We start from the raw sequence: 18,339 nt of genomic DNA, 5'->3' as shown, positions 1-18,339 counted from the left end.
TTCTACAAATATGTTTCTCCAAGATATATTGTGTAAACACGTGAATGAGTCATGTTATAAGGAAGTCATCATAGGCTTAATGTAGCATTTACATGATGAATGTCATGTAACACCATTCATTCCCATTTTTACGCAATACATCTTGGAGTAATGGGTGTCACACATGCATATAAGCAGAAAATGTTAACATTTTATTGCTTTATGCAGATGCAAGTTGTTACATCTTATAGTGCTGTCATTTGCCTGCAGAATTACAATGAAAATTTTCAGTGAGTGAGTTGTTGGAAATAAATATGTAAAAACTCACATTTAAAAAATCTGAAGATGAGTGGTTATTAACTCAAAATTAGTAATGTATTTTAATTAAATAACATAGTCCAAAACTGGCTGGCTGCAATAATTTTATCACTACGTAAAAACACTGTTTTGAATAATAACAGTTACCCATAATACAGAAACAGCAATCATAGGTGATCTGGACATAATAAATGTGATAAGTACTTCGGCTACTGAACTCATATTCTAGGTCAGAACAAACAAACAAATGGGGTTCAGGGTAGAGAGAGAGAGTGAGTGACTATCTTCTGAGGTCTTCAATAAAGAATACAAGCACAACAGCTAAACTATAGTTTTTTACCCAGAATTTATGCACCTATCTCCTGCACAATACTTCATCAAGATGGTGAGAAATTTTTGTTCCTCATAAAATTCTCCCCATTTAATAGAGGTTTATCTATGGCCATATTAATAAGATTGTTTATGAGATATATTCTTGATCAAGGTTTCACAGTTTCAGTGAACACACAAGAATAAAATGCTCACTCTCTGCTTCACACCTCAACTCAATGAGATGTTTCACTTAGCATGGCTTATACTGTTCACACTATATGACAATCTTAAGTGAGGAACTGACAGAAAGAAAAAGACTACTAAACTGTCTGACAAAATTATTTTTAAATATAAGCCAAATAGAATTCTAGGTGGTTAATCTGTCACAGTGCTTGAATACATAGCTGGTTTTGTAAGTGATGCATCAAGCCCTGGTTCATGTTCTTAGTATCAAGCTTACTTTCTGTTCTCTACCCTGAAACTAAGCCCCCTTCCAACAATTTGCTTTCAACGAAAATAGTCTAAAAAATAATGGTTTCATATTCAATTTTAGCAGCAAGAACACTTACTTCCTCCTCCTAACATTGTATTATTATTCTGATTCAAGGGTTGGAAGAATATTGCACATTGACTTATTGCCCCAGAAGGTTTTGTTATTTTCACTAGGTGGTCGAAATGCCCTATTAAGATACACTGCAACTACTAAACCATAGTTAATATAAATAAGGTCAATAGTGAAGCATCTGAAATTCCGTACCACCCAATTCATCTCTGTTCGAAGTTCTCCCATAATTTCTTATAAATAAACTAACAACAGTTTACTTCAAATTTGGAAAATAATTGTGCTAAAACACAGAGTAAAATTATAACAATTTTGGGCTAGCAGAATTCTCTTATTGCATTTTTTCAGCACATGATACAAAGCAATATTACAATTCATTTCGACTTTTTAGAAAGTCATTGCCACAAGATGTATTTAAAAAGAAAGAAGAAGAATAGTAAATACTAAAAACTAAATTATAAAGTCAAACCAACATCTATTTTCAGCTCTATACACATAACCATGTAAACAAGTGTGCATTCTGTCTGTTGGAAGCAGAGAGCCTTTCTTAGCTTGTGCAGTTTTACTGTGATGGATGACTAACTTATTCCCCAACTTCGACATAATCGCTTGTACAAACAGTGATCCAATACTGTAAAATGCTTTTTTATTCCAGTCTCTGATCACAAATGAATTCTTTAGATGATGACCAGTTTCAGTCTGTAATGACGATCTTCAGATCTTCAACTGCTTGTAGTTGAATACAAAAGTTGTTCTGATTTTGCAATTTGGTTTTCTAGTATTTTACTTTTCCCTTTTTTCTTTATTTTTAAGTAAACCATATGACAGTATCACTTGTGTGGGCGAAGCCTGAAAAATATGATCAAATAATTTTTTTCAAGACAGTTAATGTGCTCCACTTGGGCAGTATGCCTTGTCAATGAAATTTTGACCAATCTGATTCCATTATGAACCACTGTGCACAGTGGCCTTAGATCATAAGGAGGACAGGCACACAGCAGTCAGTCACAATCCCATTAGTTTTTATTATGCTTGCAAATCTTTCAGCTATAAATAGCCTATACACCTGTAACAAGATATGGTGATGCGTACTGCCATGAGTATACTGAATTTTAACGAAAATGCACTGAAGATGGCTTTTTATGGAATCTAAATTTGCAAGCATAACAAAAACTAAAGATATTGCGATTGACTGCTGTGTGCCTCTCCCCCCTTACTACGTAATTTTGGATTAAGTTTGCTTATCGGCACTTCACATCAGAAGGTGAATGTGAATTCTACCAGTGAGGTATCAAAGGTTGATCAAGAGTGTTTTTACATAAGGAACTGACTACAAGTGCTTGTCACAGAGTAGTTCAATCAGTTCTTTACCCTAATTTCTTTAGGGCATGTATTGTGAGAATACCAGTGAAAATGAATCTATCACAGCATGCGCATTATATCTGCAAAGTAAACATCACTACTGACTGACACTATTCACTGTAAACAAAATTCTTTTAGGCCCTACCTTCATGATCATATTTCACTTGAGAACTTCTCGTTCCTGATTCACACTTTTTTTTGTTGCATATTTCATAAATGAAATGTTTTACTCTCTAACAGGCATCCAAAAGTTGGTTCATGGTTTTCTAACTCACCTTGTAGGATGTTTGCATATCTTAGAAACACTTTACATTGTTGAGAAAGGAATCTCTTTATCTTTAGTTATCTGTGGTAACTATTTTAATATTTCCTTCAGAGTACTACTGGGTGGTTATAATTAAACTTTCCCAATTTAACAAGCTATAACACAGAAACTAATTAAGATATGAGGATCAAACTTTGTAGCATTCGTGTCAAGGATATGGCAATGAGAAATAATCCAGAATCAATGCAACTGAAACATTTTTAATGTGCTGGTATGGTACATCATATAATTACAAACCAGTACCATTACTGTTACAAAAGGGGCTCAATATGGCACCCATCGATGTCCAGAAGAGTGTGAAAGCACAGGATTGCATTCTGCACAGCAGAACAAAGCATGTCTGTAGGTCTGCTGGCTACCTCTCTATGTGCTGCGCTTCACATCAGTACATGTGTGAATGTTCCTCTGGTAAACCCTGTCCTTCAGGTAGCCCCACAACCAGAAATCACAGGGACTGAGATCAGGTGATCATGTCAACCAAGCATTTGGAAACAATCAACTGACAATTCAATAATTTCCCAATGTGTTTTGGAGAAGCAGGTGAACTTGCATCTTTTACTGATACCATTAGAGAATGGGTCAAAGCACCTTCCGTACAGTGGACCACTGGGTGTTCAACTCTTGCGACATAGCACGTGCACTGCTTGATCAGGAATTGTATTCCTCATTGTCTGCCATAGCAAAAGTGATTTCATCAACTACATGTGGTGCAATTAGTCATCAGTCTCTTCCCGGAGCGACACCCATGCTTTTCATGCATCCTGCAGATATGGTGTTACTTTTAATTAACTTTTACATCTGTTCTGCTACATGACAGTGCATAGAATAAACTAAATCAGAGCTTTCGTTGATACTCTATCAACCTACAATGTTTGGTACCAATCTGAGCATCTGACATCTGGAGGTTTGGGTGTAAGATTCTACAACAAATCTATGTCAAGGATAGTGGACAGTAATTTCTGTGGATCACTTCTGCTACCCTTCTTGTAGATTGGTGTGACATATGTCTTTTTCCAGGAACTGGACACTTCTTTTTGTCTGAGTGATCTACGATAAGACTGTAGTTAGTGGAGTGGCTACCTCAGATGCAAATTCAGTATAGATTGTGACTGATTCCCTTGGGCCATGGAGCTTTGCTCAATTTTAATGATTTCAGCTGTTTCTCAACACCATTGACACTAATACTTGTTTTAATCATCTTCTCAGTGGTATGAGGATTGAACTGGGAAATTCTCCTGGGTTTTCCTTTACAAAGGAAAATTTGGAAACTGAGTTAAGCATTTCAGCTTTTGCGTTGCTACCCTGAATTTCAGTTCCTGTCTCATTCACTAGGGACTGGACACTAACTTCAGTGCCACTAACAGCCTTTACAAATTGAGTTAGCCCCTCTTCTAAGTACTGTATAATCTATTGCAGATCCCTCCAAAAAGCTGTACCCAGTACTTAGGAAATGCACAGGTCACACCCGTCTGCAAGAAGGGTAGTGGAAGGTATCCACAAAACTACAGTCCAATATCCTTGACATCTATTTGTTGTTCTAACCTCAAACAATGAGATATCTTGAACAGAACAACTTCCTCAATGCCAACCAGCATGGATTTCAAAAACACCAATCATGTGAAACCCAACTTGCACTTTTCTCACATGACATACTGAAAGCTTTGAATCCAGGCAATCAGGTAGAGGCTGTATTTCTTGATTTATAAAACACATTTGACTCGGTATCACACCTATGCTTATTGTCAAAAGTATGATCATATGGGGTATTAAGCGAAATTTGTGGCTGGAGTGAGAACATTTTGGTAGGAACGATGTAGAGTATTATCTTAGTTGGTGAGTCATCGTCAGATGTAGCTTCAGGTGTGTCCCAGGGAAGTGTGTTAGGGCCTTTGCTATTCATGTCCTATATTAATTACCTTGCAGACAATATTAATAGTATAATCAGCCTTTTTGCAGATGATGCAGTTATTTATAATTAAGTACTATCTGAAAGAAGCTTTGTAAATATTCAGTCAGATCTCCATAAGATTTCAAAGTACTGCAGGGATTGGTAACTTGCTTTAAATGTTCAGAAATGTAAAATTGTGCAGTTCACTAAATGCAGACAATATGTATCATACAACTACAACATAAATGAGTCACAATAACAGTAAGTCAGTTTATATAAATACCTGCATTTAATAATTTGCAGGACTATGAAATGAAATGATTACACAGGCTGTCACAGTATAGCGGGTGCCAGACAGAGAAGTTTGACTGGGATGAGGTGTGCAAGGAACCCAATGCTAATTTAAAATACAATTTATTTCATGATACACTTTTAAGAGATTTTGAAAACTGTTTCCCCAAGAAAGTAGTTAAATCTAATTATAAGAAACTATGCAAAAAACCTTGGCTTACTAAAGGAATAAAAATATCTTTTAGCCACAAAAGGGAACTGTATCTAACAATAAGAAAGAGTAATGACCTAGAAACAGCCAAATATTATAAAAACTACCATGCTACACTAAGAAAGGTTATTAAAAAGTCCTGAAGCATGTGCATCATGTCTGAGATTAATACATCTGATAACAAAATCAAAACAATTTGGAATATTATTACAAGGGAGACAGGACAACCAAGAGTACAGGACGACGGCATCACCATCAAAACAAATGGAAACTTGATAAACGAGCCGGAAGTCGAAAACATTTTGAATAATCATTTTTTAAATGTTGTAGAGAAAATAGGATCTAAATGTTCATTCGAAGAAGCAAGGCAGTTAATGGAAGAGGCCTTACCCACACCATTTGGTACAATTGAAATTCCACCCACCTTTCCATCTGAAATTAGGAAGATGATAAACTCTCTCAAGAATAAAAGCTCACATGGGATTGATGGCATTTCCAGCAGGATAATAAAAGTTTGTACCCAAGAAATAAGTGGGATTCTTAGCGACATATGTATAAGCTAGGGTATTTTCCCAGATAGACTGAAGTATGCCATTGTTATACCACTGCATAAAAAAGGGGATACATCTGATGTCAACAACTACTGCCCAATCTCTCTTCTGACTGCCTTAGCCAAAATTCTTGAAAAGGTAATGTATTGTAGAGTAGCTTCACACCTTTGTAAAAATAAAGTTTTAACAAAATGTCAGTTTAGTTTCCAGAAGGGTTTTCCAACAGAAAATGCTATATATACTTTCACTAATAAAATATCAAATGCTCTGAGTAACCGGAAGTCACCCGTTGCGATTTTTGTAATCTATCAAAGGCTTTTGATTGTGTAAATCATGGAATACTTCTAGATAAACTCAAGTATTGTGGTATGAATGGGACAGTACTCAAATGGTTTAAATCATACCTAACTGGAAGAGTGCAGAAAGTTGAAATAAACAGTTCACGTAATATGCAAAAACTGGTGATTTCTCAAACTGGGGAACAATCAAGAATGGGGTGCCACAAGGTTCGGTCTTGGGTCCTCTGCTGTTCTTAATACATATTAATGACTTGCCATTCTATATTCACGAAGATGCAAAGCTGGTACTTGATACAAGTATAGCTATCACACCTGACAGACAAGAATTAACTGGTGAAATTGTAAACGATGTTTTTCAGAAAAATCATTAAGTGGTTCTCTGCAAATGGGCTCTCATTAAACTTTAACAAAACACAGTATATACAGTTCCACAGTAAATGGAATGACCCCATTAATAAATATAGACTTCGATCAGAAATCGGTAGCTAAGGTAGAATATTCCAAATTTCTAGGTGTATGCGTTGATGAGGGGTTGAACTGGAAAAACACTGAGGATCTGCTGAAACGTTTGAGTTCAGCTACTTATGCTATTAAGGTCACTGCAAATTTTGGCGATATACATCTGAGTAAATTAGCTTACCACGCCTATTTTCATTCTCTGCTTTCGTATGGCATCATATTCTGGGGTAACTCCTCATTGAGTAAAAGAGTGTTCATTCCACAAAAGCGTGTAATCAGAATAATTGCTGGAGCTCATCCAAGATCATCCTGCAGACACTTATTTAAAGAGCTAGAAATCTTCACTATAGCCTCACAATACATATATTCTCTTATGAAATTTGTTATTAACAATCTGAACGAATTCAAAAGTAATAGCAGTGTACATGGCTACAACACTAGGAGAAAGGATGATCTTCACTACTCAAGGTTAAATCTAACTTTGGCTCAGAAGGGGGTAAATTATGCTGCCACAAAAGTCTTTGGTCACTTACCTAATAGCATCAAAAGTCTGACAGATAGCCATATAACATTTAAAAGGAAATTAAAAGAATTTCTTAATGGCAACTCCTTCTACTCATTAGATGAATATTTGGATATAGTAAGTGGGTAATTTCCCAACCTCCAAAATATATATATATAAAATAAATAAAAAATTATTGAGTGTCATGTAATATTTTGTCTCATGTAATATTTTGTATGGACACCTTTTATTAACCTGACACGTTCCACATCATTACGAAGTGTCGTACTCATGATCTATGGAATAAGTACTAATCTAATCTAATCTAATCTCTGCAATCTACGAAAGAAAAGGAGATAGCTTACAAATCACTTGTGCCTCCCATCTTAGATTTGTGTTCAAGTGTAGCAGACAGATAGCAAATATGACTAATTGAGACATTGAACATATACAGAGATGGATAGCATACAGGGTTACAGGTTTGTTTGACTGAAGGGAGAAATATTGAAAAACTAAACCAGCAGACTGACAGAGAGACACCAATGACCCAACAAAAAGCATACATACAAAATTTCTAGACTCAGCATTAAGAGAAGAATTTAAATATTATCTTCAGCCCCCTATGATTAGGGATCATTAAGTCTTTCTTACCGAGCTCCAAATTTAGTGGGAAAGGGAAGAAATCCTAGCATTCGGCACCCTCTGCGAAACACTTCACAGTAGTTTGCAAACTGCAGAATAAGCACAACACACAGTGTGTAGACTTTTGACTAAGTTAACTGATTGGCTCCCTAAACTTTAAGCAGTAAAGTCAGAGGACTTCAACTAAGGCTGTGTTCACAGTGACACCAACAAAGGTCATCAGACACTTGTCAGAGGTTACTTGATAACATCAGATGACAGCTTGATCACTGTGTGTCCGATCTCATTCATAAACTCAAACAGTTTAGGTTAGTTTAGAGTCTATTGTGTGTGTCAAGTAGGTTAGATTTTAACCTCTAAGGGCAGGATGGACACCATGACACCCCTGTGATTGGTCACGAGTGATGCAATGTGGCATTTGCTATTAAAGAGGTACTGAAAGAGCTATATCTGTCTCAAAAAGAATGTTTTGAGTGCTGTACACACTGTATTCAGTTGCTGGAACTACCAACCAAGTTTTATGAAATACCCATGTGTTATGAAAATATGTAGTTTCTGTGATACACAGCACTAAGGCGCTCTCAAACACATGTCGATCAGAGTATGGTTTATTGTGCTACAGTGGCGACTTTGGTGTATAAATATTTTGCCAGTGCGGTTATGAGCACAAAATGGTTAATTTACATGAGGAAAGTAGAGTTTTCTGTTGTATGATGAATAGCTAAAATTGTGTGATAGTAGACAAATATTATTTAATTAATGAAAAGCAGATTTGTGATTTCTCAGCAGCTCACTTTATTTTAAAACTAATGACTATCAATGCAATACTGACAGCAGGTATATTCTTTATTTTCATTTATTTATTTATTTCCCATAAATCCAATACAATGAGACATTCACATCAATGTAGAACATGTCATATTATTACAAATTATACAAAGAAACAAGGGAAGATGTAGGTGTAAGACAAAATACACATTAATAGGCATAGACAAAATTACACTTTAAAAAGTTAAAATAGAGGTAGATCTTAACAGCTACATAAACAACATAGTAATGTTAACAATGATTCCAACTACCATATTGCGTAATAGTGTATCAGATTTAAGTAAAGAAAAAACTCAATTAGAGTTAACACAATTGAAATATTCTTCAATCGAATGAAAGGAATTATCTGTTAGATAGAGTTTGAGGTGCTGTTTAAATCTGGGAAGCTCGTGGAAAAGGGATTTCAGCGATGATGGGAGAGCACTGAACACCTTGCAGCTCATGTAGTGGACTCCTTTTTGTACAATACTAAGGTTTTTCAATCCATAATGGTGGTCTAGTCTATCTTCCTCCTGGTATTGTGGGTATGGTATGAATAATTTGTTTAGTACAGTTGCTCATTTTTGCTAATGAAACATAACAAGGAGTGGATATATTGTCAGTATTCCTAATTTTCTAAAAAGGTCTCTATAAGAATGTCTAGGCTCAACTCGACTCATTATCCTAATAACTCTCTTTTAGGAAATATTTCTTTTCTTTTTTCTTTTTTTATGTGCCTAATTACCCCAGAAAACTATGCCATACAACGAAAGTGCATGGAAGTAACTAAAATAAGCAGTTTTTGTGGTGTGTGTGTGTGTGTGTGTGTGTGTGTGTGTGTGTGTGTGTGTGTTGCAAATGGAGGAAATAATACCAATAGCGAATGTTGCCGAGCTGAGTTTTTTTTGAGAAGTTGTAAAACATGTTCATACTATTTTAGATTGCTGCCAATGTGAACACCCAGAAACTTTGATGACTCAACTTGTAGTAACTCACTACCATTACATTTAATACTTCATTGATCTTCCACTTTTTTACATACTATGAAATGAACAAACTGGGTCTTGTTAACATTTATTGATAAACCATTGTTTTCAAATCAATTAAGTACTTCATTGAACACAATATTGGCCGATTCCTCAAGATTGTAGTTGGGAGTTTTGTTGTTGAGGATGGACATGTCATCAGTAAAAAGAGTGAAGTGAGTTTTACAGCTAGTACACAAGGGAAGATCACTGATGGAGATGAGGGAGAGAAGAGGGCCAAGTACAGAGCCCTGAGGATCACCACAGCCAATACAGCCCCTGCTAGATGACAAAGAGCACCCCTTGAGTCATTCAACATGACAACATGCTTTCTTCCAGTTACATGAGATTTAATCCATGAGACAGTTGATCCACTTATACCATAGGACTCAGTCTTTGCCATGAGAATTTCATGGTTGACACTATCGAAGGCCTTAGAAAGGTCACAGAAGATACAAACATGAGATACTTTATTATTAAAAAGACTAAATTTTGGTGGGTGAAGCAGAGAATAGCTTGTTTGGTTGATACACCCTATTGAAATCCAAACTGTCTACTGTTCAACACCTTATAATGAATGTGATGGTCAGTAAGTGTTTTGCAAATCAATTTCTCAAGAATTTTAGATAAGGCTGTTAAGAGGGAGATAGGCTGATAGTTGGTAATATCACATTTATCATCTTTTTTCAAGAGAGGTTTGATGATAGCGTATGTTAGTCTCAGGAACAATCCCACACTGGATGGATTCATTGAATATCCAACACAGAATTTTGAATATTGACTTACAGCATTCCTTCAGTATTCTTGAAGAGATACCATCAATGCCAACAGCATTCCTGCTTTTCATCTCTGTAATTATATTCTCAGTTTCATGTACTGTGACGGGGGACATTTTAATCTGCTTGGTTTTTTATTAATAGCTTTTTGAAGGGATAACATGGCTTCATTAATAGAACATGTTTTTCATGATTGGGCTGCTGATGCCAAAAAAGTGGTTGCCAAAAGTGTCAGTAATTACTTCAACATTTTCATGAATGGTATCATTTGTTTTAATTTCTATGGTGTTTTCAGCAACAGGGATTTTACCTGTTTCTCTTTTTATTATGTCCCACATGATTTTAATTTTATTATTAGAAACACCAATTTCTGATTTTATATAAATGCTCTTTGCCATTCTTAGAAAGTTTTTAAGAACAGAGCAGTAAAGTTTGTAATGCTTTTCCTTTTCTAGATTATAACTGGACCTGAGAGGCATACACATTCCTTTTCCTTCTGCTGGAGGTTTTGATGCCTAAAGTTAATCAGTGTTTATTAGAATATGTTTCACGTTTGAATATGACAGTCCTTTCAGGAAAGGCTGCTTCGAATAGGCAGATGAATTCGTTTAGAAAAGCATTATACTTCTCATTAACATTTTCAAAGAGCTAAAACTTGTCCCAGTCAACTTCTTGTTGGGAACTAGTAAGGTATGGATAGATTGTGTGTTAATTACTCTGAAAGTTATACTGCAGGAATTGTTCTTACTAAGAGGGCTTACACCTTCAATTGAAAGTAGCTGACCATCATGGTCTCAGAGCCCATTTAATATATGTTTTACAGTTGTGTTTAGATTTCTGCTTCTGCCTAAATTGATGTCAATTTGACTCGCGGAATTAGCTGTGTGGGAAAAGTGCTGTTAAATTAAAAAGAGTTCATTAAATGTGGTAGGTCATTTCTTCCCATCTTAACAGTAAGAAAGTTAAGTCAGACAAATTCTAGTGCTAGAAACTTCACTGCTCTTTGTACATTTGCCCAGTGGCTTTGAGGAAGGATGTAACAAGCAGTATTATTTCAGATTCAATGTAGCTTTTGATAAAGAAAATCAACTATATTACAGTGTCTTATTGGGCACTTGCACAAAGCAGAGATCCAAAAGTTAAGTATAGGATAAATTAAAATTTCATAATATTTGTGGTGCAAGAGAGAAAACATTAAATTAGTATTTAGGGGAATAGTAACTAGCATCCAACATACCACACAAAAGCTTGAAATTGTGCTTTTCAGAACACTGAATACGCCCAATCATGGAAGACAGTATCACCAGTTGTCAAATATCAGACTGCCACTTCTGGTTTTACTTGAGCCAGAATTGCATCTTTCATGTGAGTATTGGGTTTCGTGACAGAGCTCAAACCACACCTCTAGGCAAGCACTCAAAATACGTTTTGCTGAATTTGTTTGAAGCTGTGCAGATACATGTCAGTTAGCCTTGAATGGCCGTCATTTAGCATACTTGTGAAAAACAAACACGAAGTCTGGAATAAAATACCCCAAACACCTAAAGCACTGTAAAGTGGAAACACGTATGTGCAACACATTTGCAAACCACTTCATGTAACAGAATAACTAGCTTACTGGCATAAAAACGTCAATAAGCAGTAACAGAAATTTGCAGACTGCTAATGTCAACCTACAATGACCCAAAAGATCCACTACAGCAACTTTAATCATAAGACACACTGTCCTTGTCATTTGAACAAATTGCTTTTCAAGGTTATAATCTACACAAATTTCTGATGAAGATCTGCCCATTGTGGTTTCTGAAAAAAGTGCATTTAGAGTTATTGGCTGAGGGAAATGCTTCCTCTTGTGGGCAGGAAAAGGAACATGAGAGATAGGAGAAATCAGATTTCTTTCCTGTATACTTCTTAACCCATGTTTCTTTTTTGTCAGTTTTGTGTGCCCTCTCGGTAGGGTTCCTACCTCATAAGCCCTCAGTTCAGTACAGCCCTGCTGATACACAGAAACATGTTTGTTTACTGGACACTCGCCACTGATTGGCTGTCATAGTTCCACAAGGGTGTATTTCCAACCTACGGTTACCTGGAAAATTTTGCTCGATTCAACGTACCCTACTTAGCTCTGACCACAAACTCAATTTTTCCCCCTCCCACTCCCCCCATGACATACAATATTGGGCTGAGGACCACTCCATAATGATGTCATTGTGATATTGTTGTGTGGGCGAACCACATCATTCCCTAAGCAAATGTGTGTTCATCAGGCATGAGGCAGCCTGCAGACACTAACGACGAAGGTATCTGTAATTCTAAGAGTGCAGAGCTAACATATTGTTGTTTAGGCACCTTAACCAGTGTCCGAGTGGACAATGTCGAGGGAATTGCATACATTTGGAGTTTTGAGGCAGTTACTATGCAAGAGGCCATTGGGTACTGCATCACATGAAGCTGCAGTTCTTCAGTGGACCAGACAACTCAAAACCGGACAGCAGCTGACTAGAGGCGTGTTGTGTAGTCTCAACGAGTGCACAGGACAGGATGATGATAGTGAATGGCACTCTGACATCTGCATAAGAGCTGAGTATCGGCCAAGAAAGAATTGGCCTCGTCAGCCTGTACGTTTCGTTTACCTGCAAGTGCGCACCCTAAAGCTCCTTTAATTGCACGACTTTTTGTCTAGAGCGACTACTTGTGACAAGTGGGTGTACCGCAATGTCACTGGCGTTACATCCATATACCGAGTCATGTTTGTCACAAGTGGTTGGTTTCGTTTCACACACCACCGTCAAAATTTCATGTGTAGTGAGAGGTGCCTGCTGAGTGTTTTGACACTAACAGAGAAAGTGACTATATGAGGGACCATCCATTTTACGAAAAAATCTAAATACAGTAACGGAATTTAGGGACAAACAATAAGAGTTTCTTAATGATCAAAGCAAAATTCATAGTGGATGTTTTTCAACACAGGTCATACTGTATGATAAATTCTCCCAACTCCTGAGAACTGAAAGAACATGGAAAGTGTCGTCCAAACATTTGAAAAGTTTATTGTTATTTGTTTGATAAGGCACACCCATCAAACGTTTTGCATTACACCGATATGTCGGGCAGGTCTGTTGATATTGTGGCTGTTCCTTTACCGACAGGAAGGTCACCCCGGACATTGATTGTAAACGTTAACACAGTTACAAAATTGTTAAGATTTTCATGGCCATCTGTTGACAAACTGCCTATTGGCTTCTGTCTCGGGTTCTTCGGCCGAGGTTCGTCTGATGATTTTACTGACGTTTCGCCAGCAAAATCATCTTACGAACGTCGGCCGAAGAACTCCAGACAGAAGCCAATAGGCAGTTTGTAAACACAGTTACCATGAGCTACAAACGTATAGAACACTGCAGTCTTAAGTATTGGAGCATTTCAGTTGGAAATAAAGCAGCAGCAGAGACGCATTAGAGACATCTGTGGAACAGCAGAATGAACCATCCATCATGCCATGAAGGACAGTCGTGACCAGTGATCGAATCAGTATTATCACGTTACGTGCAGATGGCTGTTCAACCGGGGAATTTGCTCGATGTGTGCACCGGAGTCAAAATGACGTGGTGCGGACATGGAAACGGTTCCGATTGGCAAGTAGTGTTGAGGACTTACATCCAGACAGACAATGGCACAGGATGATCGACATATACGACTATGGAATCAAAGGTACCGTGGTATGGGTGCTTCAGAAATGAATTCAACATTCGAAAAGGCTACAGAACTTAATATATAGCATCACACTGTTAGGAGACGATTGCATTATGCAAATCTCGAGTCACGAAAATGGGGAGCACCATGTAATACACCGCAACACTATAGACTCCGTTACAGATGGACAATAAATTATGCAGAATGGACGCCCCAGGATTCGCATCAGGTGTTGCTTAAAGACGAAATTCGGATCTGTTTGTAACCTGATAGTCACAAATCAAGTGCCTGGAGGTATCCCGATAATATTGAACGTCTCCATCAGTGTTTCACATGTGCAACAACTTGGTGGTAGAGAGATATTCTGGTTGCCATTGCATAAGCATTTTGGGGTGTCGAGGACAGTGTCTTTACGATACAGAGATGAGATTCTGCAACCGATAGAGGGACTTCATCGTCAACATTTTTGTGACAGTTGCATCTTGATGGATGATAAATTTAGGTGATAAATTTGTATAGATAACACCACAGCTCTGAATACAAATGTACTGTATAGGTTCGCTACTTTCAACTAATAAAGCGAAAGCAAACTTCCGAAAGAACAATGCTACAAACCCCGAAACGTCCTTTTAGATGTCAAAAACTTTCTCCATTCAACAATTTCAGGCGTAAAGTGTTAAAAAATCCGCCATAAATAAGTTTCGAACACTGGCCCTTACGTACAGCAATTTGACATTCTACCAACTTTTTTAGTCTGCTTTTGTTCGTTGCTGGTCTTTGTATTTGTTTGGGGAGGATGTCCCATGACGCTTGTTCAAGTACATCGTTGAACCACTCACTCAGTTTTTTTTTTTTATTTTATTATTACAGAGGGCAGCTATCCATCTGACCGAACACGCTGAGCTACCGTGCCGGCAACCAACTCATCTACCATTTATCTCCATATTAAGCGCTCACAGATACGTTTTTCTGTACTCCGTAGTTCCGGTGGTTTTAATTAATTCAAAATTGCCACGAAGAAATAGAATGGCGGATGATAGCTTTGTACATAAAAGGATTTAGAAGTCAGTTTTATTTGTTGTGCTATGCGTGTTTTTTTGAGTAACTACTATTGGGACAGACGCCTTGACCAGTTTTCCATATAGTATCGCCCCCCCCCCCCCCCTCCCACCTCCCCTTTAACTGAGTTATTGATCCAGGCAATAGTAACACTTGTTACAAAAGAGGACTGATGTCTCCAAGTACGGGGGGAGACGATTGGCAGGTGAGAGTTCCTTATCTGCTGATAGGGAAACAGTAAAGCAGTCTCCCATTTGAATCTCCTGGCAAGGACTACTGAGGATGTTATTAGGAGAAAAAGCTGGTGCTCTGTGGTACGTAGCGTGGAATGTTAGATCCCCTAATCGGGTAGGTAGGTTAGAAAACTCAAAAAATAAACTGGATAGGTTGAAGTTACATATAATGGGAATTAGTGAAGTTCAGTGGCAACACGTACAGGACTTCTTGTCAGATGAATACAGGGTTATAAATACAGACTCAAATAGGGATAAGGCAGGAATAGGTTTAATAATGAATAAGAAAATAGGAACGCCGGTAAGCTACGATGGACAGCATAATGAACGCATTATCGTAGGCAAGACAGACACAAAGCCCTCTCCCACCACAACAGTAAGAATTTATATGCCAACTAGCTCCACAGATGAAGAGATGGAAAAAATGTATGGTGAGATAAAATAACTGTGATTCGATAGCAGGAAAAGGAAGAGGAGGAAAAATTGTAAGTGAATATGGACTGTGCGAAAGGAATGAAAGAGGAACCCGCCTGCTAGAATTTTGCACAGAGCATAATTTAATCATTACTAACACGTAGTTTAGGAATCATCAAAGAAGGTTGTACACGTGGAAGAGAACTGGAGATACTGGAAGGTCTCAGATGGTTATATAATTGTAAGACAGAGATTTAAGAAGTAGCTTTTAAAATTTAAGACATTTGCAAAGGCAGATGTGGACTCTGAACACAATACATTGGTTATGAGTAGTAGATTAGAGCTAAAGAAACTGCAAAATTACAGAGATGGGACCTGGATAATTTGAAAGAACTAGGGGTTGCTGAGAGTTTCAGAGGGAACATTAGGCAACAGTTGACTAGAAAAGTGAGAAAGAATACAGTACAAGACGAATGGGTGGCATTAAGAGATGAAATAGCGAAGGCAGCAGAGGATCAAATAGGTAAAAAGACAAATCCTAGTAGAAATCCTCGGGTGACAAAGAAGATATTGACGACATATGTAAGGATTTGGAAGCATCTATCACTAGGGGAAAGACAGATACCACCCATTTGAAAATTAAAGAGTCCTTTGGAGAAAAGGGAAGCAGCGATGTGAATATCAAGAGCTCAGATGGAAAACCAGCCCTAACCATAGAAGGGAAAGGTGGAAGGAGTATATAGGGAGACTATGAAAGGGAAAAGAACTTGCAGGCAATGTTATAGAAATGCAGGAGATCACATATAAAAGATGAGACGAGAGACATGATACTGCGAGAAGAATTTTACAGAGCAATAAACAAGGTCCTAGGAGTAGACGACATTCAATCAGAACTACTGATAGCTTTAGGAGAACCTGCCATGGCTCAACTCTTCCTTGTGTTGTGCAAGATATATGAATCAGGCGAAATATCCTCAGACTTCGTTCCGATTTCAAAGAAAGCCGGTGCTGATAGGTGTCAATATTACCAACTATCAATTCCGTAAGTCACAGCTGCAAAATACTAACATGAATTCTTTGCAGAAGAATGGTAAAACTGATAAAAGCCGACCTCGGGGAAGATCAGTTTGGATTCCGGAGAAATGTGGTCACACGAGAAGCAATATTGACACTGACTTATCTTAGAACATAGATTAAGGAAAGGCAAAACTACATTTATTGGATTTGTAGATTTAGAGAAAGCCTTTGACAATGTTGTCTAAAATACTCTTTGAAATTCTGAATGTAGCAGGGGTAAAATACAGTGAGTGAAAGGCTATTTGCAACTTGTACAGACGCCAGACGGCAGTTAAGGGAGTCGAAGGGCATGAAAAGGAAGCAGTGATTGAGAAGGGTGTGTGAGAAGGTTGTAATATATCCCTGATGTTATGCAAGCTGTACATTGGGCAAGGAGTAAAGGAAACCAAAGAAAAATTTGGAGCACCAGCATCAGCCAACAATGTGTGAAATCAATCTGCTCCCCAACAACCAACTCACAGCATAGACCAATAATGTGTCAATTACTTGCTGGCATAATACCACAGACGGTATCTTTTCGGAGAAGGTTTAATTTTAAGAAGGCTGATTGGTCAAGATTTGCGGAATTGCTGGACATTGAAGTATCTTATGTAGAACCAATACCCGAAGACTGACACCTTCACGGTAGCTGTAAGGAGATGTTCGAGAATGTCCATTCCTCGCGGCTGTCTAACATATCCCCGGGCCTACTTCAGACCAAGCTACCCGACTAGCCGAATACAGCTACTTATTTGAAGAAAACCCTTTTAGTAAAGCAACTGTGAAAGCAGGGAACAAACTTATTTCCTCTATAAGGGGGACAAAAAGCGATAAGTGGATAAAACAATAGGAAACTTGGATCTGAAAAGTGACAGCCATAAAGCTTGGAAAAATTGACACACCTAAACAATGATCCGACTTACACATCATAATATCACTGCCAATCAAATAGCAAGTCAGTTACTGATGAAAGGGAAGCCACCACACAAACCACAAAGACCGAAATTGCAAAAAGAACAGCATGAGGAGAGTAATGACCTCGCATCATCATTCAGCATTGCAGAACTACAGGAGGCTACCATACGAAATAAAAATGACAAATCAGCTGGCTTGGATGATATACGAACCGAGCAAACCAAACACTTCGGCTTAAATACAAAGAATGGATTCTCCAACTTTTCGATAACTGTGTAAGCAGAAACCAAATTCCAAAAATATGGCGGAGGAGTAGAGTGATTGCTTTGCTGAAACCTGGCAAAGAAGGAAATGATCCGAAGAATTTTAGACCAGTTGCACTACTTTGTTATCTTTACAAATTGCTGGAAAGACTGATTTTGAATAGCCTATCACTTGCAATTGACCCCTCACTTATACCTCAGCAATCTGAATTTCGTCCAGGCAAAAGCTGTACTGGACAATTGCTAAATCTCACACAGTTTATAGAAGATGGCTTTGAAGCTCTGAAAGTGACAGCAGTGGCATTTAACGACCTATCAGCGGCGTATGATACGGTCAATCACCAGCTACTACTAGTCAAGATCTACAATCTGACCAAAGATTTAGGTCTAAACAGACTCA

The 18,339-nt window shown here is 37.7% G+C and overlaps 1 protein-coding gene across 4 annotated transcripts in view; it reads right to left on the bottom strand.

Moving 5' to 3' along the window:
* Positions 1–18,339, bottom strand: part of LOC124612651 (SPARC-related modular calcium-binding protein 2) — a 776,165-nt gene that overhangs the window by 82,952 nt on the left and 674,874 nt on the right. The window lies entirely within an intron of this gene.

Source organism: Schistocerca americana, chromosome 4 (assembly GCF_021461395.2).
Source record: "Schistocerca americana isolate TAMUIC-IGC-003095 chromosome 4, iqSchAmer2.1, whole genome shotgun sequence".
Lineage (NCBI taxonomy): Eukaryota > Metazoa > Arthropoda > Insecta > Orthoptera > Acrididae > Schistocerca > Schistocerca americana.
The sequence above is the reverse complement of the archived record's forward strand: the minus strand, read 5'-3'. Positions and strand labels throughout refer to the sequence as shown.